The sequence below is a fragment of the Zootoca vivipara genome, chromosome 4 (genome assembly GCF_963506605.1).
Source record: "Zootoca vivipara chromosome 4, rZooViv1.1, whole genome shotgun sequence".
Taxonomy (NCBI): domain Eukaryota; kingdom Metazoa; phylum Chordata; class Lepidosauria; order Squamata; family Lacertidae; genus Zootoca; species Zootoca vivipara.
In genome coordinates this window covers 26,672,937-26,700,751 of record NC_083279.1, presented here as the reverse complement: position 1 = coordinate 26,700,751, position 27,815 = coordinate 26,672,937, and the positions used below count along the sequence as shown (strand labels likewise).

At 43.2% G+C, this 27,815-nt stretch overlaps 1 protein-coding gene across 1 annotated transcript in view; it reads left to right on the top strand.

Annotated features, from left to right (window-relative positions):
• The first annotated feature begins 2,085 nt into the window (after positions 1-2,085).
• Positions 2,086-27,815, top strand: part of NCK2 (NCK adaptor protein 2) — a 78,509-nt gene continuing 52,779 nt past the window's right edge. Inside the window, exon 1 of the mRNA XM_035114805.2 lies at positions 2,086-2,479. The gene's annotated coding sequence lies outside the window, so the exon portion shown is untranslated. The remainder of the gene's footprint in view (positions 2,480-27,815) is intronic.

Sequence of the window (27,815 nt, the reverse complement as noted above, 5' to 3'; positions counted from 1 at the left end):
CTTGGGATCAAGGTAAATAATGGTGCCTTTTCCCCACATGAACCTACCTGTTCACCATGATCTGGTTCAGAGGTCTTGCTCCAGGTTCTGCCAGCTGGGGAACCAAAGTGGGTGGCAACCAAAGACATTGCCTTCTTTGGGGTGGCACCCTTGCCAGTTGTAGTTCAACCCCCATAATGGATTAATTTTATTTTGCTGGCCTGTTTTATTTCACTGCTTTAGGTTACAATACTATGCTCACTTACCTGGGATTAAGCCACGTTGAACAACGTTATTTTGTTATTATTATTATTTATTGAATTTATATACTGTCCTATACCTGAAGGTCTCAGGGCAGTTTACAGAACAAAATCAAAATATAAAACCACAAAAATATAATCAAAATAAAAACAACCCCAAACCCCCTCCCCCCCATTTTTTTTTAAAGTGCATAGGACAAAGTTGGACTTACTCATGAGTAAACAAGCAAAGGTTTGTGTTTACCACTGCTTTTAGTGTTTATTGCTGCTGTCTACAATGCAGTTAATATTTGTATATTTTATTTAACCTGTATTATTATTTCTTAGTGGGCTCTGCCAGACAGCCCTGAAAGATTACCGGTAATTCTATCAAATGAAGACATAATTAATGCCACCAGGTAATAAAAGGCATTGAACCAATGAAACGCATAACATTTGTGGATTTTCTAATATTAACAATTCAGCCCGGTATTGGCGCTGCAACTGTTTTGCACTCTTTGGACATCTGTTATCTTTGACACAGGTAGTTTTCCTGCCCTCCAGAGTGAAGGCGGTGCTTCCAGAGTGACATCACGACCTTGCCCAATCAGCCTCTTCGGAGGCTGTGACGCTGCGCCCGAAAGTTCCCTTCTCCGGGGTGGCACTTCTGGGAATGGTAACATTGGCCGGTTTCCTTTCTATTTTTTAGTTGGCGGTGCAAGTGCAGCTTCGCGCCCGCAGGAAATCCGGTGTCTTCGAAACCGGCTCCCGTTTCTTTCTGGATCTCTATGCCCTCCACCAGTGCCTAGCAGAAGCAAGCAACACCAGAAGCACTTTCCTCCACTGTGCTGTTTTTGTTTTCCACCCCTAAATGAGCACCTTAAAATAGAGAGGGTGTGAGAATCACTCAGCAAACCGTCGGCGCGCATCTGAGCTCTCCATTTGCGCGCGTCCCGAGTCCTATGTTAACGGTTTCGACTCTCTTTCCCGGATTTATAGCTAATCCAGAAAGCTCGCAGGCTGGAATCGGGACAGGATTGGCAGGGAAGCCCAGATTTAGAAGCCGTTCCACGGCCATTGCTCCGGGCCTTTTAAGAAACAAATCGAGCGGCATCCTTATCCAACGGGGGAGGGCGCAAAAAATAGAATACATGCACACGTGTCTGTAAGTCGATGGCTGAAAAGTGTCCCCCTAGCCAGATCTGGCGGAGTTAGGTGCCCCCCACCTCCCTAATGGTTCCACAGGGTTAGGGCCCGGGGGCGCCTAAGTCCCACGCAAGGATCGGGCTGCTTTTCTATGCGGTCCCGGGGCTTAGCGCCCATTCCGCCTCTCCGCGCTCTCTCTCTCTCTCTCGCCCTTCTTCAGAAGTCCCGGAGAGAGAAATAAGAGTTGATTCCTATCACCACCACCATAATCAAAGCGAAAGAATGCGCGATGCTGCTGCAGACCGAGAGCAAGAAAAAAAAAGTCCCTCCCAAAATTAGAGAGGCGCGTAGGTGTGTGAGAAGACAAGGGGAGAGCGAGAGAGAGGCTGCGGTTCTTGCACCGGCTGCTCCAAAAATAAATAAAAAACCGTGTCTCCCCCGCGGCCCCCCCCTGCTCGGGGTGGGGAGGAAGAGCAGGAATTAAAAAAGAAAAGAGGGAGGGGGGTTGTAGGAGCAGCAGCAGCAGGAAGAGAAGGAGATCCTCCCAGGAGACGGAAAAGGAAAGCAGGGGAGAGGAGGGCTGCTCTCCTCCTCCCCGCCCTACGCGATCCCGGCGGCGGCAGGAAGGGAAGGGGCGGCCAGGGGAGGAAGGAGGAGGAAAAGGAAAAGAGAGAGAGGAGGGAGAGGGAGGGAGGGAGCTGCCTGCCTGGGCAGAGGGGGAGGGGCCCGCTGCTGCTGCTGCCGCCGAGGCTGGGCTGAGCAGCGGCAGGAGCGCTGGGGCCTTGGACACGTCGAGCGGCGGGAGGAAGGGGGAGAGGAGCCCGGGAGGGGAGCGCGGAGACGCCGGCGGCCCCAGAGCGCCCGGCCCGCTGGGCGAAAGAGAAGGAGCCTCCGAGCAGAGCAAGCCGCGCACGGGGTAAAGCGGAGAGAGAGAGAAAGAGGAGCAGCCGCCGCCGCCGCCGCCGAGACAAAGAGCGGAGCCCGCCGGGGAGAGCAGCCTTCTCCTTGCCGCCTCCTCCTCTTCCTCCTGCCATTATTAATCCTTGGCCCGGGGAGCCCCGACGCGCCCGGAGGAGCGGACCACCGGCGGGTCTCCCCTTCCTACCGCCAGCCAGGTAAGGAGAGAGACAGAGCAAGAATATGACGAGCCGCCATAAACTTGGAGGAGTTGAGGGGGGCGGGCTCGGGGGTTAGAAGCCCCTCCGGGGACCCCCTCTCCTCGCCCGTCCCGTGGCCGCGGGGCCTAGTAGGCGCGCCCCGTTGGGGATGCGGGGAGGGCGCACGGAGAGAAGGGAGCCTGGTTGAGGACGGGCTGCCTCCGCCCTTCTTCTTCTCCTCCCTTCGGTCTCTCTCCAGCGCCGGGTTTTGCGACGGCGGGGTGGGGGAGGAAGAGAGAGGCGGGGGGGGGGTTAAAAAAAGGATTAAACATTTTAAAATCGGCCTCCCCCACCCTCTGATTTATATATCACATAAATCAAGGGGTCGTGACGGAGAGGGAGGGACTTTTCGGGGGTGTGGGGAAGCAGCTGCCTTCGCCTGCCCCCGCCCTCGGAACTATGGACGACTATTGTGGAATCCGGGTGAGAAATGGGAAAGAGTGCGTTTGGGAATATGGGTTTTATTTCCACCCATAGTGGGGGGGGGGAAGGGGTGGGGAGGCCAGCTCAGGCATCTCGAAAGAAAGAGGGGTCTAGGTTTCGGGTTTTGTTTTGTTTTCAGGCGGGGAGGGGGGCAGAGAAGAGGAGGAGGAAAGAAGAGGCGGGGTGGTCCAGACGGGGAAGTGTTGGGTGTTGCAAAGCACTGCGTGGGGCGGGGAGGTGGTGGGAGGTGGGGGGGGCGCGGAATCTAGGTGTGCGTGTGTTTTTTTGGGGGGGGAGGGGACGATGAGGCTGGAAGTAGAGGTGGGAGTTCACTCCCCACACATCAGTCTGCATAGGAGATCATTTGCTATTTGCAAAAATTAAAAAAAAAGGTGGGGGAGGCACCAGATCCAGCTTTTTTTTTTTACTCCTTTGTGGACTGGAAGAAGTGAGGGAGTGGGACAGAGGGATTAAATATATGGCAAGAGTGGTGGCTCTAGAGAAGTGCTGAAGGGGATCACTGGGGAGCAGTTTTTTTTTAAATAAAGAGAGAAGCAGTGGCTGATACTAGTTGGTTATTATTGTTGTTGTTGTTTTTTTGTATCAGGAAGCTTTTAAGCATAAAGTAGATTGATGTCTCAAGAGCCTTATGTTACTCCCTGTATATGAAGAACAATATATATAGGGTGGTTGTAACCGAGCATTCTAAAGCTTCATATCTAGGTAACTAACCTGTGACCCTCTAGATGTCGCTAAACTATGACACCCATCATTTATTATTATTATTATTGGCCGCGCTGGGTGGGGTTGATAGGAGTTTAGTTCAGCAACATCTGGAGGGCTTCAGGTTAGCCCCACCTGCTTTATTTAAGCACCACTATTAAGACACCCCTGCCTTTTGCTAAGTACTGCTGCTACTTTTATTATTGTATGTAGATAGTCACTTAGTGTGTTTATAGTCGGTTCCGAGGCTTGTCTACTTGCAGTTAGGCCTATAATTGTGCATAGGGTAGATTCAGCTGAGCTGTTTTTGCTGTAATGTTAACTACTTTCTTCTCCCATGTTACATTTGATGCATCATCTTAAAACGCTGAAATCTTTACTTAGCGCCATTTCAGATTTTTGTGCAGAGGCAAGCTCAGGTACACTCTGCAGGAAGCTGCAGCCAATCCCTGATAAGCACACCTGTATGATATACATGTTTGCTACGTTCACATATTTAGGTGTATGCCAGTCTTGGGCAATAGCACCCTCTCAAAACATGGATTGAGAGGTACATGCATCAGTTTGCATTGTTGGGAGTTTGGCTCAGTCTAGGTTTTGTGAGTGGGTATGTATCAGGGATAGGCAGAGCTGGATATTCAAATTTTAGCTTTCAGGAGGGTTATAATATTTTAGCAGCTACTTTACCTAATGTTGAAGCACCTCAAAGGTGTTTCATGAATAGCCCTTCGCTCAAGTTGGACTTCTTGAAATCATATTGAAAGTGTTTTGGACCTGCTACACAAGAAATTAGAGTGAGGAAGACTGCAGAATTTGCTTGGAAGAAATTATAGCCATACTCCTTAATATGGGCATTACTGGAATAGATCTGCTTTGGTTTCCCCCACAGTGCCTCTGTCCAACATAGAGAAGATGATTTACTGCTTCTCTAGAAAACAGGGGACCTTGGGATATATTCACATGACTTAAATGATCATTATCTAACTGGATATTGGAGTACCGTAGTTAATATGTGTGTAAATAATAAAGCATAAAAGCATGTACACTGCTTAGTCATCTTTACATAAATAGCCGACTGTTTACCTTCACTTATGTGAAAATAGCTTTGATGCTCTGTGGGGAACTTAAGGGTATCTAAATCACCCTTGATGGTTTTTACTATTAGAACTCTGGAATCTTGGGGTTGTGTTTTTTTTAAAAAAAATCTGCTGTTGTAAATTTCATTTACTTTATGGTGGTATGTTCAAAAGATAAATTATGACAGCAGATAAGCGTGGTTTGCTATTGATTATTTTTATGCATTCATTCAGAGTATTTATAAATCACTTTTTAGACCCAAAGTATCATATATAAAAAGGTACAGGATAAATTGAGACACATCAAATAGGGTACAGTTATTATGAGAAAATTGTTTTCTGAAGCATGTACATCATTTGCACATGATGAGAAAAGGCAGCAGTGAAAAGCAGTTTGCAAGCCCCACTTAAAGGCCTGTGCTTAAAAGGAGCCAAGCATAACCAGAAGAGAGCCTCATAACTCTGGAGCCGCCACTGAGAAGGCCCTGTCTCTTCTGCATGCCAACATAACCATCTTTACATGAGCAAGACTTTTGATATTGGTGTACAGTATATGCAAAGAAGTTTCCTAAGTTAACCTATTTCCAAATTGATCTAAAGGTTCATATGAGCACGTTGGGCCTGGAAACATAGCAGTAAACCTGTGGCCTGTATGATGCCCACAAAGTCTTTTTTAGTTACCTATCTCCCAGCTGCTGTCTTCTCCATCACAGTGCTAGGCTGAGATGTTTTAAACCTCTTATGAGTGTGCCTGCATGTGTGGTACATAAGGTGCATGTTTTGCTTGCCATTTTGGCCATGATCACCCCTGGCGTGTGGCTGTTTGGAGGGCTGGTCAGCATTGAATGCGGCATTTGAGCTGAAGACAGTTTGCATCAGTTGCATTGCTTGTTAGAGAGGCGGCAAACACAAGTCTTACACATTCAGATGGCCCCCAATAGCATCTGGATGCCTACATTTTATGACCTGAGTTTCCAAACCCTCCCAGACAGTCCTGCAACACAGGTAGTCCCATCTTGGAGGAGCTAATTCATGGGTAACTGAGATAGGGCTGGTGTACAAGCCTGCACTGGTAAAAGGCACATCTGGCCACTGCTTTATGTTTTCAGGAGTGTGTCCCCGCCCCCCCCCCATATTGGGTTCTTCACTGCCCTATCCAGAACTGGTTTAGTACCTCCCTATAGCAGGAGTAACCAGAGCCAGAGAAGGCGGTTTGCCACTGTGCGATGGTGTTTCTTTACTTCCATATAGGAGAATGGGGGCTGTTCTTTTATGAAAGCAAAGGGCCTAAATTTGAGGACTGGGTTCTGCCAAGCAGTCCTAAAAATATGTGCCTCGTAGCAGGTAACTTACCTGGCCCTTCTAATACACATCCTGCCTGCCGCAATGAACATTTATTAAGAACTGTGCAACACTATTGTTGGAAGGGAGGTCAGGACAGCTGTTCTGCTTTAAGAGTGGGTGTGATGTGATGAGTGAGGATGTCATCCAATGGTCATTGTGGATTTTGGAGGAAAGGAACTCTCCTCTCTTTGCTCTCATCAGATATCATGGGCATTTTCCTAGTTTATTAAATAAGGGCATATGTATTATTTTGAGCCTGTTTAATGTAGCTTTTATAAAGCATGGATCAGTTCACTTGGGTGTTTTTTAAGGATATGTTCTAACAAAAAAACACTTTTTAATGAATTTGGTGCGATATTTGGAATACTTCACTAGGAAGGGGCATGTGGCTGAAGCGGTGCAACACTTCATTAAAACCCATTTCACAGGCTTATTATAACAAGTGCAGACATATAGGATTAGGGGCTAAGGCATTCACCAACAGGTACCCAGATTGTGTATTTTGGAATAACTACATTGACTTCGAGGGACTTCTTTCACACCTTGTAGCTATGTATGAACTTCAGGTGTATATTGGTATGTTATGTTGGTTGTATTTTATATTCTCTGTTGCGTGGAAGCAATGCATTTTTTTAAAAAAGAAAAAGTTATGGCCTGTATATCGGGATTCATCAACTGACTTGAAAACAACTATTCAAAGTTGTTTCATTACGTTGTTTTGAATTTCCAAATTTGTTCTGTTAACTCACTTAAATTCATTAGTTCTCAATGATCCGTTGAAATGCTGTATAGCCTCTAGTTGGTTACTGAACATTAGGTAATGCTTTGCAAGGCTACTTTTGCTCAATGATTTATTAGGCTAACAGTCCAGTCTAGTGCAGGTTTTTGTGGAAGGGAAATCAGTTCTTCCAGCAGTATACCTTCTTTATGTTACAAACGCAACCCCATGCACACTTACTTGAAATCAGTAGGACTTACAAGTAAATTATATTTAGGACAGGTGACTGTTAAATAATAGCTACTCTACTCAAAACAATATGGAATTCATTATAAGCCATTTGAGCAGGTACAATGGTATTTCTTTGTTCTCTATGCAGCACTTAAGACACTCTTCAGTATTGATTGTTATTAAAGGGCAATGAATTGCAGTAATAGTACTATTTGATGGTTTTAATGTGGTATGGGCTGGTGAGCATCTTCATGATGCTAAGAATAATGAATAGTATTGAAAAATACTAGTAAATAGGTGATGGATGGGTTGAGGGAAATGTTCTTTAAAACAAGAAATGAATACAAAATTAACAGAGGTATAAGTAATAAAAAATGAATGGAAACAAAGCAAGAATGCATTCTGGTCTAAAACTATGCTACTGACATAGCTAGAGCTGAAACTTTTGAATCTTAAGGAGGTGCCTCACATGACATTTTTTTCTACTGTGTAGTTAATTTCTACACAGTTTGCATCTTCACTTGAGCAGTTTGCTATAATGCTTTTCTGGAAATCGGGGGGGGGGGGGCAGGTTCCAGGAAACTGGTGTCCACAGAGGACTATAAACCTATCTTCTCAAAACATAATACACGCTGTTAAAAGTGATTGTGTATGTGCTTAGATTTCTTTGCCTAAAGATTGCAATTTTTCCAATGAGCAGATCATGGCCTAGTTTGCGCATAACAGTAAGCCACAGTTAAACTATGACATTCCAGCAATGAGCAAACTTGCTTGTGCACACTGCTCAAACCACATGGGACCCCTCTCCCTTTGCCACAGTGGGAACAGACAATCCAGGATGTTACTTAGTGTGTGTGACAATCAGCACTTTGGGTTTGTTTCTCTGCAAACCATGAGAGTAAGTCTGGAATAAACCATGATTTACTTTTGTTACCTTCTTTGGATTTGAGAGAAACAAACTTTAGAGCTGGCTTAGACAACATTCATCCAGCGCTCTGGTTTATGTCCCCCTGAGGGAGGCTGTGATTTCATCAATATGAGGAGTCTCTGCACCTTCAGTTGGTCCCAGTAAACCATGGTTTGACTGGCCTTGTTGCATAAACCCTAGTTTTGCTGGCCGTGTTGCATGAACCAGGCCATTGTGACAGAAACTTATTTTTCCTATGAAGGTAAAAGCTTGGTATTATGTGGCAAAATTTATCTTGTACTGCATTGTTAGGGAGGCAATTATGTTGCGGGGAGAGGGGGAATTGTCTACAGAAGTCTTCCATGTGGGAATGTATTTCTCAAAACTTTTTGTTGCAGTAAGTGCTTGTGTTATTTAAGGAATTTATTGCTTGAACTAGCAAAATGAGTTTTGAACATACTTGTTGTGGTTTGCTTTAGTTTCTACAGTGTTTTAAATACTTTCAACAATGGGTTTGAAAGGCCAGTATAGCACCGTTGAGAAGCCCTGGATAGAATTCATGTATGTTTGTGCAAGCCAGAGGTAAACCTGATGTAGCCCTATTTAGATAAATAGGAGTCAAGCACTTGAGATCTCCTGATCTGAGTGATTGCAGCACCCATGGTCTTTATTGAAATACCTCAACCCTATACAGGTTACTCCCAGGTATGTGTGTCTTGGATTGCAGCCTTAGAATACTTTCAGAGTTAGTAGGCATGAGGTGGAGAATGAGCATCCATTTTGTGTATTCTGCTCGCCCAGATTCACTTGCAGATTTAATTAATTACATTTAATCATCTTGTCATGCACCACATTATTCTCTAGTGTTTTACAGTAAACCTAAACAGATAACTTTTATTTGGATGCAGTCTATACTTTACGAGTTGCATTGCGATAATCTTGCCGTCTTACGGAAGATGCAAAGTATTGAATTTTCCACTTTTATAAAAATAATAGACAGCTAATTGGAGCAAAACATTAAAATCAGGATTAGAAAATATTACAAAATTTACAAATTACTTCGATCCAGACCAACACGGCTACCTACCTGTAACCACAAAATTTTATGTGTCAGAGCTAGGGTTTAGGAGACAAATCTGAACAGGGGGGAAACAGATTTCCAGGTGCCCAGATGATCAAAGATTTTTTAGTTTTTTGAAGCCCTACTCAAAATTTATACAGAGATGGCTCACAAGGCTTAGGTACTTTAAACAAAGTAGTGCACACTTCAAGTTGGCGTGTTTGGTGAAGGAGTCTCCCCCAATTTAACAACACTACTTTTATTTGAATTGTAAAGGTAGTACAGTGGTACCTTGGTTCTCGAACGTAATCTGTTCCGGAAGACTGTTTGAGTTCCGAAACGTCCGAAAATTGAGGCGCAAAAGGTTGTATGCAAATCCAATTGAGAAAATTGAAAAATATGCAGCGGAAGCTGTTTGACTTCCAAGGCGCGTTCTGAAACGGAAGCATTTACTTCTGGGTTTTCGGCGTTTGGGTTCCAAAACGTTCGTCAACAGAGACAGTCGAGAACCGAGGTACCACTGTATAAGGGCATATGTATAATGCATACTCACCAAGACTTTCTGGTCTTTGCCCAAAGGTGATGCCTCTAAGTAGACTGAAGGTGGTTCCAGCCCACCTCCTGCTGCTTTTCTCAGCCAATCACTTCTCTCTACTCTCCTCCCATACCAAGTGAGAGCCGAGAAGAAAAGTGAGCACAGGGTAGGTTAGCTCAAACCTTGCTTAATTCTTTGAAATGCATAGGTGCTGCCTCTTGTAGAAGACCCAGTCATCCTAAAATGTCCCCAATTCATTTGGATGCATTTCCCATTCAGTATTGTTGAAACAAAGGGAACTGTTTCTCCAGTGACAAGTTTATTTCATTTCTGTCCCACCTTTCCGAAAGGACCTTTATTTTCTTACAATAAGACAGCACCCCTGGTTCTTCAATCCACCCGCTTGCCCTCCGCCCACTTATCCTCAGAACATCAAACATTATGTACAGTTTAATATGACACATGGGAGCAGCCAATCAACCAACATAAGCTAGAAGCAATCAGGGAAGCAAAAGGTATGTGTAACTGAATAAAGCAGCGTGCTAGAATAAATTTGCAGCTTTGCCAAACGCTAACTAAGAATTTGTCTGATTCTGTTAGTAACAATATCCCCCCCCCCCCCCGGTTGAATAATTCCTTCGTGGTTATGAGTACCCAGTACATTTTTGTGGTATTTAGGTACTGTTTCTGGTGGTCTCTAAAATACTGTTTTAAGTACTATAGTTCTGAAATTTTAACTAATTCATTTACTTGTGGGTTGTTAGGGTTAATGACAGTACAGTTGTACCTTCGATTTCAAACGCCTTGGCTCCTGAACGATCGAAACCCGGAAGTGACTGTTCCGGTTTTTGAACGTTCTTTTGGAAGCTGACCATCCAACGGGGCTTCCAATTGGCTGCGGGAGTGGTTACTTTGGAATCTGCTGGATTGATTGCTTCTGTTGACAGGTGTCTTTTGTACAGGTACTGTAACGAGCTGGGATTACAGGTAAGACCTCTCCCTTACAGCAGGTGCTTCTAATCTCAGCTCCTTACATACAATGAAGATACCAGGTAGCCTGACATCTGGCTGGTTGATAGGGGATCAAATACTTATTTCACTCATTGTAATGCACATCAACCTCTGACTTTTGTCTTCTGGGTTTCTGGGGGTTTTCCTGTTGTTATTCTGTCTTTCACAGCTACAATAAACCTACCATTAAAATTATGGACTGGTCATTTCTTCGAAGTCAGAGGGCAAATGGGCAAATTTAGCAGGGGATCAAATACTCCCCGCCCCTCACTGTACTTTTCATTATCTTTAACATGCTAAAAGATCTAATGAATTCTCAAGTTAATCTGTGGTACTGTTAACAGTTGATTCTTTGCAGTTGATTAGTGGAGAATCATCTTCATTTCTGATTAATGGTAAGTTAGTAGCCAGGAAATGATCCAGAATTAGAAGTTAGAGAAGACTGTGTTCTAGCCTGACAGCTGAGCATGGCAATACATTTTGTTCTCTTCACCACCTACACGTAATATGTTTGGAGGAGATTTTTTTTTGGGGGGGGGGGAATGTAATCACGTCTAATGGCTTTGTAATCAGTTCACATACCTCCATCTTAAATACACTTTGGAAATCTTATCCCCAAAGTTGAAATGGATGGGAAAGTTTGAGCGATTTCCTGACCAAGCCTTGTTTTTATCAGAAGGTAAAATAGAATGTGCACAAAGGTAGATAATGGCTGCTTTGTGCTAGTGGGAAACACTTGCACTGAAAGTTGCAGCAGTATGGGATATTGTAGGGGGCTCTCGTAGGTAGGGGAGGATTGGTGAAATTGGTTGCCCCACTTTGAGTGATTGGTGGCTGGCCTAGTCCAAAGCCAACCCAATGTTGTTTAGGGAAGCTTTTAATGTTTGATGGATTTCTGTATTTTAATATTTTGTTGGAAGCCGCCCAGAGTGGCTGGGGGAACTTGGCCGGATGGGCGGGGTATAAATAATAAATTATTATTGTATTCAATGAGACTGATTTGCTGATGGAATGATAGGTTGCTCAGTGAACTATCTATAAAATTAGAGAAAAATAGAAAAGTTTGATGATAGGGGTATATGTCAGCTGAAGGGCAACTCCATGCTTTTTAAAATGGGAGTTGCTGCTATCGACTAATACAGGTACTATATAATATTCCTCTATATAAGCACAAAAAACAAGTGGACCCAGGTGCTACTAATATAGCATTCATAGACAGACTTCAAATGGTCCCTTTTTTAGATCAATGTGTATTCTTTTTATTTTAAGTATAAACTGTTGTTAGCACTAATGCAAATTTCTAGTGCTGATATGTGTGTGTGTCAGATAGAAGCCTTCTAAAAAGCTTTGCTCCTTATAAATTGTTGAGCAGAGAGAAGAATTATTCAAGATGAATAAGAGTCCATATGTCACAGAGAAGATTGGGTTTGGTGTGGAAGACCCTTCTGATGGGTTGAGCTTTTGAGGAAAAGCGGCTCAAAATAAGGCAGTCTTTGTTGCAACAGAATTATTAGGGGGAGTTAGAAGAATTATCTTTCATTAGAGGCAAATAATGTATTTGATTGGACCAGTGTTCACTGAACTGGGGAGTTACACTGAACTCTTCTTCAAGCCTGAATATTTAAAGTACAATTTTAAATATCGGGAATTTTTTATTTCTGGGGGATCCTACTGCTGATAGTGCTTATAACCTTCCTGAGGAACACCTTTATTTATTTATTTTTTACATTTCCTCTGCTCCCTTAAAATCTAGACCAGGCACCCCCAAACTGCGGCCCTCCAGATGTTTTGGCCTACAACTCCCATGATCCCTAGCTAACTGTACCAGTGGTTGGGGAAGATGGGAACTGTAGTCCAAAACATCTGGAGGGCCGAAGTTTGGGGATGCCTGGTCTAGACTGAGAGACAGAGCATTCTCTGTAACACAGATCTTTGCATGTTTTTTGTTGTTATGTTTTTCCTCAGTTAACAGAGTCTGAAATTACAACAGTTAGCATGTGGGGTTCACAAAACAATTTTGAGGTGAGAAAGGGGTCTTTGTACTCGTAAAGGTTGGGAACCACTGATCTAGGCAGAAATGTAGGAATAATTTCTAAGCAGACTTTTTCTGCATTTCCTTCTTTATTTTTGCTTGCTTGTGTTTTTTCTTCTTCTTAAAGGCTGCAGTTTATCCTTTCTATTATTTCCTCCTCAGATCTGCACTGTTGTTGCAACTACCGGTATTTCCCAAAGCACACCTATTTTAGGAACTGCCTTTATTTTTATACGGAAGTGCAACTTGGATTGTCACCTTCCCAAGTCACAATATGTTCCTGACAGATAGCTTAATCTTACGGCTTGCTTCTGTTTGTAGGTGCTTTTTTACACAGCCCTTTAAGACAAGACTAGGCAGGACAAGTCCACGTACCTGCAGATGGCTCCCCACCACCCAGGAAATCCTGTGGGGTGCTGTGATTTGTGCCTGGACTAGTTCTTTAATAGAAGAATGGTCCTTCGAATGAATGAATGAATGGCAGAGCTTTGGTTAATAAAAAGTACCATCTGAACACAGGCTCCAAAAAGCTGTTTGAAGGTGTACATTGTCTTGAACAGGCATCCCCAAACTGCGGCCCTCCAGATGTTTTGGCCTACAACTCCCATGATCCCTAGCTAACAGGACCAGCGGTTGGGGAAGATGGGAATTGTAGTCCAAAACATCTGGAGGGCCGAAGTTTGGGGATGCCTGGTCTTGAAGGTTGAGTTAGCCCCCTCAATGGTTGTTGTGCCGCTACCATTGTCATCCCATTTTAAGGGAAGGAGAAAGAGGGGAATACTGTATATGCATAGATAGAGAGCAAGAACAATATATACAGCAAGAGCTGAATGGGCCCACTGTTGCAATTTAAGGGTTAAAAGTGGATCCTGAATCTGAAACAGTTTGAGACTTCTTCCCATGTAGCCATACGTCTGGACCAGCCAGGATGCTGGAAGAAAGAGTGCTGGTTGTATAGGAAGGACAATGAGTGTTCCTTTTCTTTTCTTCCCCTCCCCGCCTGATTAAATCCTTAAATTACAGCCCTCACCCATGTGTGGAATTGCACCAAAGGGAAGCAGCACCCAATGCTGTTGTTAGTCTGTGCGAATGGACATCAGAATACTGTGCTTGCATATACTGTACAGTGGTACCTTGACTTGCGAATGCTTCGACTTCCGAAGGTTTCGACTTCCGAAGTCTGCAAACCCGGAAGTATTTCCGGCGCACGCGGTTTGCGCATGCGCAAAGCTCAAAATCAATGGACGCTTCAACTTACAAAGGATTTGACATCCGAAGAGCGCCGCGGAACGGATCACCTTAGTAAGTCGAGGTACCACTGTACTGTCAGATTTGCTGTGCAAGTGCTAATGTAAAATGTGAAAAGATTGTGATGTAAGGCAGACAGTCTTTATTGCCATGTGTACATACCTGCAATGAGTTGCTGACCCATCACACAGTGAGATTTTCTATCTCAGGTTCCCCTAGATTTTATATTCATGCTGTAACCTTCAACTACAACCTTCAACCTTGGTTTCCGAACAGCTTAGTTCTCGAACGTTTTGGCTCCCGAATGCCGCAAACCCGGAAGTGACTGTTCCGGTTTGCGAACTATTTTTGGAAGCTGAACGTCTGGCGGGGCTTCCGCGGCTTCCAATGGGCTGCAAGGGCTTCCTGCAGCCAATCAGAAGCTGCGCTTTGGTTTCCGAACATTTTGGAAGTTGAGCGGACTTCTGGAACGGATTCTGTTTGACTTCCAAGGTATGACTGTAATTTGCAGGAGGGCCTGTTGCCTGACTCCTACATTTTGAGCCCTGCTTACGGTAGATCCTCTGATTCTCCCCCTTTGCCTTTGGGCATCAAGAGCAAAGTTCACAGTGGACCTAAAGGCAAGCCTAGATTTGCCTAGTTGGCTCTCAGAAGACTCTTTATCGCCAGGTCTCTCTGCTTGAGATGAGGGAGAAGGCACAGCTGCAAACAGTGACTCAGCAGTGACTCAGGGATAGGAGGATGTGACAGAAAGTATAGAAGGCTATTGGTCTGCCCTGGACCTTTGCTGGGTCTTCAGACCTTATAGCTCTCATGCCATGAACAATTTCATGAAAAGTCAGTAGTTGAATAAACTAGCTTACGACAGAGGGGATTTAATTTCTAGTGGCATGTCTATTCCCCATCCCACCCCCCCCCCCACCCGCAGTTCCAATATTGTGTTTAGACCTCTAGAATGTATTCTGTTGAGATTAATCACCGGTGTGTGAAATGGCCAAATTACAACCATGGGTATTTTGTGAAGCAATAAATACATTTTCATGTATAGCTAACAGCAACGAGTTTAATAATACACCAAAAGCCACATTCCTCTATGCTGCTGTTGTTAAAATGTAGTGATGTATCATTTCTCTTAACTACAGTCAAAACATTTTCCTGGCAAATGTCCAAGCATAAACAGCAGATGTCAATAACCAAAGTCTTCAGCTGTGGGGGAAGGTTTATCCTGCTTAAAGTGCGTATAGGCCTCTGAAATGTGTTACTTCTGATTAAGCGAAGGACAAAACTTTATTCTCAAGGCAGTATCACATGGATACTTTAGCCATTGAGGGGGTCTTAAGTTGACTGTTTAGTCAATTTGCTTTTTTATAAAAAAAAATAACCAAACTTATTGCACATCTGTTGAGTAGAGAGATGAAATCCTGCGAAATAAACTCTGGGAACATTCAAGGAGGGAAATTGTCCTTACTCATTTGTGTTTCTTCTCGGAATTATTTGAAAAATTGGAAGTTTGGGAGAACACTTAAAAACCCTTTTGAAATCTATTTTTTAGAATGAGTGCAGTGTTTTTAAAAGTATTTTACTTTTAAAAATGTAAAATACTCCATGGCATTAGAGAATCGTAATCCTGGCATACAGCTAACTAGTCAAAGATGCATTTCTGTACCTAAAGGGTGCTACCCTCTATAAAAAGTCGTCATCACACATGAAATGCCTCTTGCCTTTTTCTAGTGACTTTTGTTCTAGTTTGGAGGTGCTGGAAGCAAATGGCCTGCTTCGGCTTTCCTGTTGACCTGCCTCTTCCTGGTTGACCTTTTTCATGTCTCCTAATCACCCTCCTACACATTGGGAGTCAATCAGGTTATTGCCCTGCCTTGCTGGGTAATAAAAAGGTCAGAAGAAAGCAGGGCAGAAACTGCAGAAGTTCTCCTTATGGGTGGCAAAACCTCAGAGGAAAAAAGTCAACCGTTTGGGTGACTTGTACAAGGAAGTGGAGCACAGCTGGGTATATTCACAAGCTTGTTGGTACGAAACAAAGTCATTTATGGTTTTAAATAGGCCAAATGGCACCATTTTATATTCTAATTAAGTTAAAAGTGACACATTTCATTTGTTCGAGCAACTACCAAGTTTCGTTAGGATAAGGAAGTAAATATTGCATATATCTCCCTCACTACCCGTTTTGTGTGTGTGGAGGGAATATGGGAAAACAAGTTTTTCTCCACCGCTTTAAATGTTTCTGGAGATTTTTACATTTCTACTATTAAGATGTGATTCTAACTTCCACCCCCCTATCTAGCGCTTCCTTCCTTTTTCTCCCATCACCCACCAAAATCAATTTGGACTTCTTTAATGTGCATGTAGATTATGCCAGTTTGTCACTTAACAAATACTTACTTATAAAATCTGGCAATCCCACAAATTCAGGATGGGATAGGTAGATACTTGGAATTTGTTCTTTGACAAATGATCTAGAGAAGGAACAAATGCAGAAGATGAATTATTTTGGTTCACAAGAAATAGTGATCAATGCAGAGATGATCTATAGGTGTGACTGTCCACCTTACTATACAGAGCAAAACAGCTGAGTTTTGCAGCAAGTATAAGAAAATTTCCTTCTATTTTTGTACTATTCATTGGGGAAATGTGTGTATATACGATTGGGAGAGGATGGGGGGAGGCAGAGAAAGCTGTTAGCAATCTTAGCTCTTCCCTTTTTAAACAGTGGCAATGCCCTTGACTCCCCCAAACTTCACATACTCAAGTTGTAGGTTTGCTCTTTTTGGTGTAGTGCTCTTAAACACCAATACAGCAAATTAGGCAGAGTAGGGGGAAATACAAAATCTATTTTAGTGGCATGCTACCACAAGCAACAGGGACGCTTGCCGATCAGAAGGTCGGTGGTTCGAATCCCCGCGACAGGGTGAGCTCCCGTTGCTCAGTCCCTGCTCCTGCCATCCTAGCAGTTTGAAAGCACGCCAAAAATGCAAGTAGATAAATAGGTACCGCTCCGGCGGGAAGGTAAACGGCATTTCCGTGTGCTGCTCTGGTTTGCCAGATGACCCGGAAGCTGTACGCCGGCTCCCTCGGCCAATAAAGCGAGATGAGCGCCTCAACCCCAGAGTCGTCCGCGACTGGACCTAATGGTCAGGGGTCCCTTTACCTTTTACCACAAGCAACAGCAGAGTTTTGAGTGGTTTTATTTTCCTTAATTTTCTTGCATGGTGGTTTGTGGTTTTATTTTCCTTAATTTTCTTGCATGGTGGTTTGTGGGTTAATGTTTTTGTAGCTTTAAATTTATTTGTATACCACCCTGAAATCTATTTTTAAATGATGGGTGGTTTATTGCAGTATTTTTTTAAATTTTTTTTAAAGAAATACATATAATGGAGATTTGTGCGATTAGCAAGTTGGTGCCTTTTGGCTGGAGTGAGGATAATTTACCCGAGGACTGGCTTTTTTTGGTGCCATCCCTTTTGCAACTGTAATATGTGTGTTAGCCCCAAAGTTATGTAAAATGCTGAACTTTGAGGATCACCTGACCTGAATGATGAGACTAAAGAACCAAGTTAGTAATTGAAACTGAATTTTTTCTATAACCTGAGGCCTTGTTACATTAATTTACTGCGCTGATCGGAGTAATATGAGCACTGGAGTGTCAAATCTGAAGAACTCTGCTACAGCAGACATCTCTTCAGGATCCCCTGGTGCCTGTCATTTAGATGCCATCAAATGTGTGCCCTACATGATGAGGGCTCTCTTTGTGAAATTCCTGTCTGTAGAAAAATTCCATTTCGAAGCCCTAACTAATGGTATGTAATTTGATTGCCACTTATTGATCTTTGTCATGTAGAAAATATTAAGTTGATCAAGGATTGTTTGACTTCATCATGAATCCCTTGCCTGCCTTGGGAATAAAAGTATAAATTACAGTGCCGATAAGAGGTTTCATCTCAGCCCCTGTCTCCCCACCCCCAAATTCTTTATTTCTTGAAAATGGAATTTAAAATTGAATTCTGTATTTATATTTTTCCTATAAAACCTCAGCCACTGTTAAAACATATACCTCCACCACAGAGAAATGCTGTTTCTTTTCCTCCAGTGTTTAAGTATGCATGAAAATCTATTAATAAGGTAGGCTCTTAACATACTTTTTTAAAAAAAATCAGGCCCTTGTACAGGTATTTGTATTTACCAGTGGGTGAATTAATGTTCCCCATCCCAAAGTGCTTTATTTAACTTGGGTTTTGAACCACCATGGCCTTGGGCTGCTATTTGCATGTGCAAAATGTTCACGTAAATAATGAAACGATCACTTGGTATCATTTTATGGGCATTTGATATTTACTTTGTACGGTTCACCATCTGTATGCGATGGCGGCCCTGTATAAATGCCACATTATTGGAATTGCGTAGTTGTTTAAAATACGGTAGGTTGGGCAAATTCATTGCAGATAAAAACTGGAGGTGATTTCCCAATAACACTGAAAAGGCCTGCTGCAAGGTGTGAATTCATTTTGCCCCTGCCACCCCCCCCCCAAAAAAAAGTATTGTGAAAGTTGTTCCTAAATTTAGGACAAGCAAGGGGACTGTGTTCCAATTAGGCAGTGAATTGAGAATGATAGATACTGCAGGCAAGAGCTTTCAGTAGTGCATAGGTTACTCTCTGGGTGGTGAGTTCCACTCCACAGTGTTCAGGTTATATAAATATTTTAATGACTTTTTTTCATCCTTTACATCAAAACGAATGCTGCTTCCACCTTTTCGTCTCTCTCTCCCCTTCCCCCACTCAGTAACAGAGCTGTGATCTATTTACAGTAAATTGTCAGTACACTGTTGCTCCAGCTGTTTGTGCAACTCGTTTTGCCTTTTAATTTCCTAGTATGTCATTGTCTTTCATATTTAAACCTCATTTCTCTTTGGTCTCAAAGCGTAAACTATTTTTCACTGTGGTTTTTTTTTTTGTGTGCAGTCTTTTTTGCGGGAGTAACAAAGCTGCTCCGAAATGACAGATAGCAGGAAGAAACGAACATTTTAACAAGCCTGCTTAGCTGAGAAAGAAGATAAAATGATTGTACCACCTGATAGGCCTTGGAGATAAAAATGCAGGTGCTAAGCCACTTGTTTTGGTTGGTTAAAATCAGGAACAAGAAATCCTCTCCTCCCATGTTGATGTGAGTAAATATGGATTCCAGAAATGCTTGGAAGGATCAGGGAACTTAGAGATGTATGCCATCCACAATCTGGCCAGCATTTACCCTTCTATCCCAGGAAGAATCTATAGAAATCCAAATTCCTTTAAAGCTGTCAATATTTCATCTTCATATCTTTCACTTTCACAGTTCATTAAATGGAGGATTTCTTGTGAGAACAGATTGAACTAGGATGGCTGACCATAGTATTGGCTCCCTTCATCTGTATATGCACTAAGGAGTAGCTGCTTTTTAAGCTCCTTACAGCTGACACAACTTCTCTCACCAGTGTAATGTACAGTGGTACCTCGAGTTACAAAAGCCTCAGGTTACAAACTCCGCTAACCTGGAAGAGTGACCTCGAGTTGAGAACTTTGCGCCAGGAAACGCTTCAGGTTACAAACTCCGCTAACCTGGAAGAGTGACCTCGAGTTGAGAACTTTGCGCCAGGAAGAGAACGGAAATCGTGTGCCGGCGGCGCAGCGGCATCAGCAAGAGGCCCCATTAGCGAAAGCACGCCTCTAGTTAAGAACAGTTTCAGGTTAAGAACGGACCTCCGGAACTAATTAAGTTCGTAACTAGAGGTACCACTGTACAGTGCTGGCTATGTGCTCCCATTTAATCTTTACAGCTTCTTTCTGAACCATTCATGTATGTCAGGGGTGGCTAACCTTTTAGGCTCCGTGGCCCAGATCATTATTGTAGGTAAAATTTATGACAGTAGAGCTGGGTTGCCCACCTGTCAAACAACCTGGCGTCAAAGCAGCATCAGGTACAAAATGTTTTGAAGAACATGGACTTCAGTGCAGTTTGCAAGACCCTTCTTAAAGGAAGTCCCCCCCCCCCTTTCATTTTAGCAGGGGATTTCATGCAAAACGTTTCCTGAATCATGAAGGGGTTTGCATGAAATCCTGCCAAACTAATGAGAATTTAACTCCCAGCTCATCACCTTAAATCCTGCAGATATGGTTGTGTACCTTTGCCTGCTGAGAATAGGCAAACAGTCAACATTGGGCTTAACCCCACCCCCTGCTGTTGGCTGACGTGGCAAGTGATGTCAGTTGATGGGCAGGTGGACATTGTTTGGAGAAGATGGCCTCATTGGCCAACAGGGACCCCTTGGCAAGCCAAGATTGGACCACAGGCCAGAGGTTCCAACCCCCCCCCCCCATGTATGCATTGGTACAAGCTAAGCTAGTCCTTTTCATTTCCCTCCACTTTCAGTATGGGCAGAAAGTTTATGTGTAAGGGCCTAACCCAATGTTACATGAGCCTTATGGCTGCCACTGAAAACAGCAGTCCCTTATTGCCGTACCATCTCTATTCTGGTAATGTCTAATATTTTTTGGCAAAGCATTTGAAGGGCTTAACCTCAGGAAAACATTCTGTTTCGTTAAAAACAAAAACCACTCCTCCCAGCTTGAAAATGAGCACAGAGCAAGGGTTTGAACTTCATACGGGCCATTGCAGTGAAAACACATGTTGCAAGCTCCTTAATACTAGGCCAGACTATTTGCCCATATCGGCCAATAACGTCTCTTCCAACTCAAGTGGCACGGCAGGATCTTGTGCAGAAATCTTTCATGCTGCTTGCTGCTTAAAAAAAAAGAAAACTGGAGATGCCAAGGATTTGACCCTTTGAAAAAAACTGATGCGCAGCATGTGTTCTCTACCACTGCTCTGTGGTCCACCCCTTGAGATTTGAACTTGATCTTTAGAGTGGAATCTTGAGCATGTGTATAATTTTCAACCTGATATTTCCGGCTTCAATGAATACATTCAAGGGTACCGTTGGTGCAACCTTTCCAGTTTGCCAAATGGCACGATCATCCTGCCCCCGTGCACTGTTTTGGGGTTTCTCATAGCGCACCCCACACCCCGAGCCAGTTTCAGTGGGAAAGGGAGAGTTGGGAACCCCATTACACTAGTGGAAGCTCAGGCTTCCACCAGTGGGACTGAATCCTGCCCATTGTATTTGCTCTCCCTGCCTTGTAAAACTGGTGTGGGGTTTTTGAACTTGAAGCACACATTGTCTTCCAGATTGCATTCTGGTATCTTGATGTTCATTGTTGTCATATTATAACTAAACAAGCAAACGAAATGGAATGATGGATTGCTTAGCTTAACCAAAGGCCTCCTTTTGCTTGGTCCACACAACATAGCATGATGCCTTTTTGCAAATTTTCCCTCCCCAGCAAATCATGTTGTGTGTTTGTGAGTTACTAGGCTACTGGGGTAGGGACATGGGTGGCGCTGTGGGTTAAACCACAGAGCCTAGGGCTTACTGATCAGAAGGTCGGTGGTTCTAATCCCCGCAACGGGGTAAGCTCCCGTTGCTCGGTCCCAGCTCCTGCCCACCTAGCAGTTTGAAAGCACATCAAGTGCAAGTAGATCAATAGGTACTGCTCTGGTGGGAAGGTAAAGGGCGTTTCCATGCGCTGCTCTCGTTCACCAGAAGCGGCTTTGTCATGCTAGCCAAATGACCTGGAAGCTCTCTGTGGGCAAACGCCGGCTCCCTCGGCCTATAGAGCCAGATGAGTGCCACAACCCCAGAGTCGTCTGCGACTGAACCTAAAGGTCAGGGGTACCTTTACCTTTACTTTTAGGCTACTGGGGTAGAAAGAGTACTGCTTTCAGAAGCAACTATACTGCTCAGCAGAGCAGCCTAATCCTGGGGCCATTGCGTAGGGGTTGGTTAGATGCAGAATTTAGTGTCCTTTGGTGTTCGTTCATTTCTGCTACGCCCCTGGGCTACTATTCTGTTTGTTAGGAATTTGGTATTATCGCATATCACAATAAAAGCAAAACATGTAATGGAATGTTAAGAAGATAAAACACCTAGGACGTATGCTGACTCCAGAGTCAGATAAGATTTCATTCTATAATGCTTTAATTAATCTCAGAATGTTGCTGTCTCTTTAGATTCAGGGGATGATTTATAAGCTATTCTTTTTATATAATAATAATAATAATAATAATAATAATAATAATAATAATAATAATAATTCAAAACAATTTGCCTTTTTCTGAGCTTTTTATATCATCTTGATTATTTTGCTTTGGGAGGGCAAGGCATGTTTGAGACTCAGGAATTCTGCCTGAGGATTCGGTTTTGGGGGGTGGGGGTCGGAACTGCTATGCAGAAATGAATAGTTGTGGTGGGTGAAGGCTTTCTCATGGACTTGAGAAAACTGATTAAGTGAAAACTGATCTATAACGCAATAATAACATTAGTTTGAAAGACAGCGGTAATTTAATGAAGGTAACATAGGATCTCTGCGCGGCTAAAGAATTAATGTTCTGATTATGTACATTCACTTACTTGGATCTATAGTGTGTTGAGGTCAGTGATTCCCCCTGCTTCAGTTTAGCATGAAACATCCTTTTTGAGCCTCAGGAGTGATTTTTAAGGGCTGCCACCCACTGTAAGCATGGTTTGAATCATAGAGTTGGAAAGGACCCTGGGGGTCATCTTGTCCCACCCCACTGCAATGCAGGAAGATGCAGTTGTCCCACATGGGGATCAAACCTGCAGCCTTCTTTGAAGACAACCCCATTTTTATATTTTCAACCAGTAATATTTGAGAAGATTTTTAATTCCGTAGCGGTCCTTTAGTGTGCTTAGTTTTCAGGAGGGAGAACTTGCATATTTATATGTGCATACGTGGTATCTCAGTTATCGAACGCCTTTGAGGTTGAACGTTTCAGAACTTGAACGCTGAAAACCTGGAAGTAAATGCCTCTGTTTTCGAACGCTCCTCAGAACTTGAACAGGAAACGTGGCTTCCATTCTGAGTTTTCCATATTGAGGCTTGCCTTTTGAGGCTTCCGCTTTTGGTTTTCATTTTTCAAACGTTTCGGAACACGAAGGGACTTCCGGAATGGATTATGTTCAGAAACTGAAGTACCACTGTATAGTGTTGATAAGATTTTAATCTTGCTTTCCTATCCAAGGAAATAGAAGATCAGAAGTCTTGACTTATCACAACAGTTGTGTGGCATAGGTTAGCCCTGACTGTGATTGATTCAATGGTACATCGTGAGCTTCATGGCTCAGCAGACATTTTAATTTGGGTCTCCTAGATCTCAAGTCCAACATTCTAGATAACATTTCATGGTGGCTCTTTAAGAGGTCTTAAGATCTGCTTGAACCTAGTTAGTTTACCAGAATCCCAGCCGTGGCACTTTACCTCAGTCATAACAATGTTTAGTTGGACCCAGAATGATAACAGAATTTAAGGAAGCCCATCAGCACACAAGAAAACAAATGGAAACACATTGCTGTGATCAGATGTCTAGTGTGCAGACAGCATTTGATAAAGATGCTTGTTCGCTTGTGGAAGTGATTGAAGAACTTGTCAATTCCTTTAAAGAAGAGGCCATCTATTCAAAGACAATTGGAGACCTGCTATGGAGATGTTTAACTATGGAGAAAAGTGATGCAAGTCAGAACAATAAAACATTATTTTGTAGCTAAACAACCAGGGTGTCAAAAGAAAGGAAGAAAGAAAAAGACTGGCATTAATTAAAAAAGTATGTAGTGCACTCTTCATAACTTGATGGCCAAACACAGGGTAGGAATTTGATGGTTTCTCTGAACGCAGAAGTTAGGTATGCCCTCCTTCGCTGTCTTTTGCGGTAAGAATGCCCCTGGATATAAAACAGTGACTTAATGAAATGCATAGAAGACTTCTCAGCTACAGCATGAGTCACCCACTGTTATGTATATTCATTGATGGAGCAGACATCATTCAAATTCTGGAGCTTACTGATGCTCTGCTAGGAGTGGAATGTGTGCAATATAACATCTCAAATGAAACTATGCATACCACTGAGAAGAGGTTTGTTGTACTGCCCTAGGACAGAACAAGTGCTTGCATTGATGTGGTCCAGGGCAGAAAGAAGTCGCTCGCAAGGAGGATTTGTGGAAGGAATTCCACCAACGTGAGCTACTCTTGAACAGCATGTAAAGAAGGCAGTTTTCTAGGTTGGACGTGCATGGAGACAGACTCTTGTTTCCAAGGCCTTTCCTTCCCCAAAAGGTTTAGACTGGATTCAGGCGGGTGATGGAAACTCTACATAGCTTTCTTCTGGCTGCCCAAAATATCAGAAGGACAGGGAATGCAAAACTTCCCTGTTCTCTTGTGAGGCTGAACGCTTCAGCAAATAAGTCTGATAAAACCAGAATAATCTTCAGCGTGTATGTTTGTTAAATTTAAAAGCCAGTATAACTATCAAAAGAACATTTGCCAGAATTCCTACTTGGTTTCCGTTAAACTGCCGTCCTGTCTTCTGCCCTCAGACTTTGGCCTATCGACACAAGAAATCCACAAAGCTTTATTGACAAAACCAACTGTGTGTCATCACTGAAAAGGTCGGCTCACCAGCCACCTAACCTTGGAAGATGGGGACAACTGGAGAAGGTGCACCTCAAATTCTGGATGGGCTTGTGGAATCGAACTGTTTTGGAGTACTTTCTGTTTGAGTGTGTGTGCTCCTGTGTGGAGCTTTTTTATTATTATTAAAAATAATAATCAGGGATGGGGCACCTGCAGTCTGCTGTGGTGTTATTGGAGTCTCATCAGCCCTGACCCTTGGCGATGCTAGCTGGAGAGTTCTGGGCCAACAACATCTGGAGGGCCAATGGTAGACAATACAGTTATACCTCGGTTTAAGTACGCCTCAGTTTGAGTATTTTCAGTTTAAGTACTCCACGGACCTGTCTGGAACAGATTAATCCACTTTCCATTACTTTCAGTGGGAAAGTTACAGGTAGGTAGCCGTGTTGGTCTGAGTCGAAGCAAAATAAAAAAATTCCTTCAGTAGCACCTTAAAGACCAACTAAGTTTATATTTTGGTATGAGCTTTCGTGTGCATGCACACTTCTTCAGATACCAAGAATCTGAAGAAGTATCTGAAGAAGTGTGCATGCACACGAAAGCTCATACCAAAATATAAACTTAGTTGGTCTTTAAGGTGCTACTGAAGGAATTTTTTTATTTCAGTGGGAAAGTTCGCTTCAGGTTAAGTATGCTTCAGGTTAAGTACGGACTTCTGGAACCAATTACACTCATACTTCGGGTTAAGTACGCTTCAGGTTGAGTACTCCGCGGACCCGTCTGGAACAGATTAATCCACTTTCCATTACTTTCAATGGGAAAGTTGGCTTCAGGTTAAGTACACTTCAGGTTAAGTACAGACTTCCGGAACCAATTGTGTTTGTAAACCGAGGTACCACTGTACAGTGCATAGAGCTGCATGTGGACGAATTCCCATCTCTTATTGATTATTGTAGTTTCTACTGGTACAGTTATGCGAAGTTCAAGCAAGTCCCGGGAACAAATTACGGATCTTTATTCTTGTTTGGTTTGGTACCATGTTGCTTGTGCACTACTGTATTTAAATTTGGTCTGTTACTGAACGTTACTACTTCAGGTGAAGCCCATAGGTGTCTGTTAACAGAAGATACTGTCTTTTTAGGAATCTTCCTTCTGAACGGTGTTTCTCAGAAATGATGGAAGTGTAGGCCAACAGTGACTTGAAAGTGAAGTGCTTGAAAATTTTGTGCCTCAATAGGAGTCTTAACGGTTAAGCACTCTGGTCTGATTGTTGCTCAACATGCAAAGTAGGGAGTGGCTTGAGAAAAAGCAAGGAAATAGAAATAAGCTTTCTGAAAATGTTTGAAGGAAAGGTGTGATCATAGCTAGCTAACTTAATTTTATCTCAGTATCCTTCGTGGAAGGATTTTCCTGTGAACAATCTAGGTAATAGCATTATTTTTGTAGGCTAGACTCTTACTGAGCATCAGAATCACTTAGGCTCTATGTGACATTCAAAAATTAAATGTATAAGTCTGTTAACTAAAGAAAGTCTGGATTTACAATATAGCCTCTGCAGAAATTAGCCGGTAGGAAATCTTTACAAAAGGACTAGCGTTATCGCCTTGATAATGTTTCAATGCGAAAGAAGAGTCGTATAAAATTTTATATTGCTGGTATTCAGTACCACATAAAACCAGATACACAGGCACCAGCAGCATAAATGCACTATATAATCTCTAACTAACAAGGCAGATTTTATATATTTGGTAGGATTGTTCCAAGATAAGAGTTTTCTTTATGGGAGGATACTAACAGCATCCCCAGTTTTCCATTAATATTAGGCCTGTATTATTTAATCAATTGCTCACTCAAGAGCATTATGACTAAGCGTGGAATCTTTTAACAGTAGTAAATTCTGGCATGCTTAATGAAAATCAGTGGCATCCAAATGTATGTTTGGAAGGTTTCTCAAATTGCAAAATATTCAGAGGCGTATGTGTGAATAAGGATGGATAGGCAGGTCAAAGTTGTGAAAAATACTGGGTTCTTCTCATTAACGTCATGAAAGTAAGATATATTAACAGGGAGTGCCCGACACTACCTGGGATTTTTAAAGAACCCATCAAATACTGTGGTTTTTTTTAAATGGATTGTGTAAATGGCCACTTTAGACCCATCATGCCAGAGTCACTTTTTGGTTTGAAATCTTGATTCAAAATGGCACCCAGCATATCAATGGCAATGAAGTCTGCTTCCCCCTCCTTGGGGAATGTCTTCATAGAGTTTGGCGGTGTTATCTTTAGAGGTGGCCAAACCTATGTCAATAAAGCGGCGCAGTCGCACCAAAGTCACATTTTAGTGCGCACCATCTTGATTCATAATGGTGCCTGGCACTCAAACATTGACACTGATCCTTCCCCTCCCCCACCAAGTTTGGTGAAAATATCCGGGTAGGCGGCTGAACCTATGAAGAACAGACAGACAAACCACTTTCCAAAATGTATAGTAGATAACAGGAATAGCCAATATGTTATAATTATAGTTCATTGTCTTTATTTACAATGAAAATCCTAACCCTACTTAACCTGGGAGTAAGCCCCACTGAATCCAATAGGACTTCTGAGTAGGCGTAGTTAGGATTGTGTTGCTTTTCTCTCCCTCTCTTTCTGTATACATATGTGTAAGGGGGTGGGAAATCAGCCCTGAGTGCTCACTGGAAGGACAGATCGTGAAGCTGAGGCTCCAATACTTTGGCCACCTCATGAGAAGAGAAGAATCCTTGGAAAAGACCCTGATGTTGGGAAAGATGGAGGACACAAGGAGAAGGGGACGACAGAGGTCGAGATGGTTGGACAGTGTTCTCGAAGCCACCCACATGAGTTTGACCAAACTGCGGGAGGCAGTGCAAGACAGGAGTGCCTGGCATGCTCTGGTCCATGGGGTCACGAAGAGTCGGACACGACTAAACGACTAAACAACAACAAGGGGGTGGGCCACCCCTCATCAAATCCAGTTCTTCGAACAGCTCTGACAACAGCGGAGGGGCAGGAGACAGGAAGGAGGAAATGAGCGGTGTGGGGCAGGGCTCGGGCAGCATCCAGGAACACTGCCTACAGCCCGTGATACCAGCAAGGGAGGAGGGGCCAGCAGAGGTTTCTAGTGGGGAAACAGCAGAGGGGCGTCCTTTCAAATTCACCCTGGAACTGTGGCGATCTGCGGCTCGCAAACGCAGGGGGTGGAGATTTGGGGTCCCCAAACCACTCTGCTGGGGGAGGAGCCGAAAAGCGCCGTTGGGAGAATCTGATGATACTCGGTAGACATGTTTTCATGAAGCTCTTGCACTGTAAATAATATTCACAACAAAAGTCTTAAAGACTAGATGGTTTGGAGTGACGTTGCTCGAGGGTAGCCAGCAACCTCCCTGACAATATGCATTTAAAATTTTTAATTAATCATGTGAGACAGATTTTTGC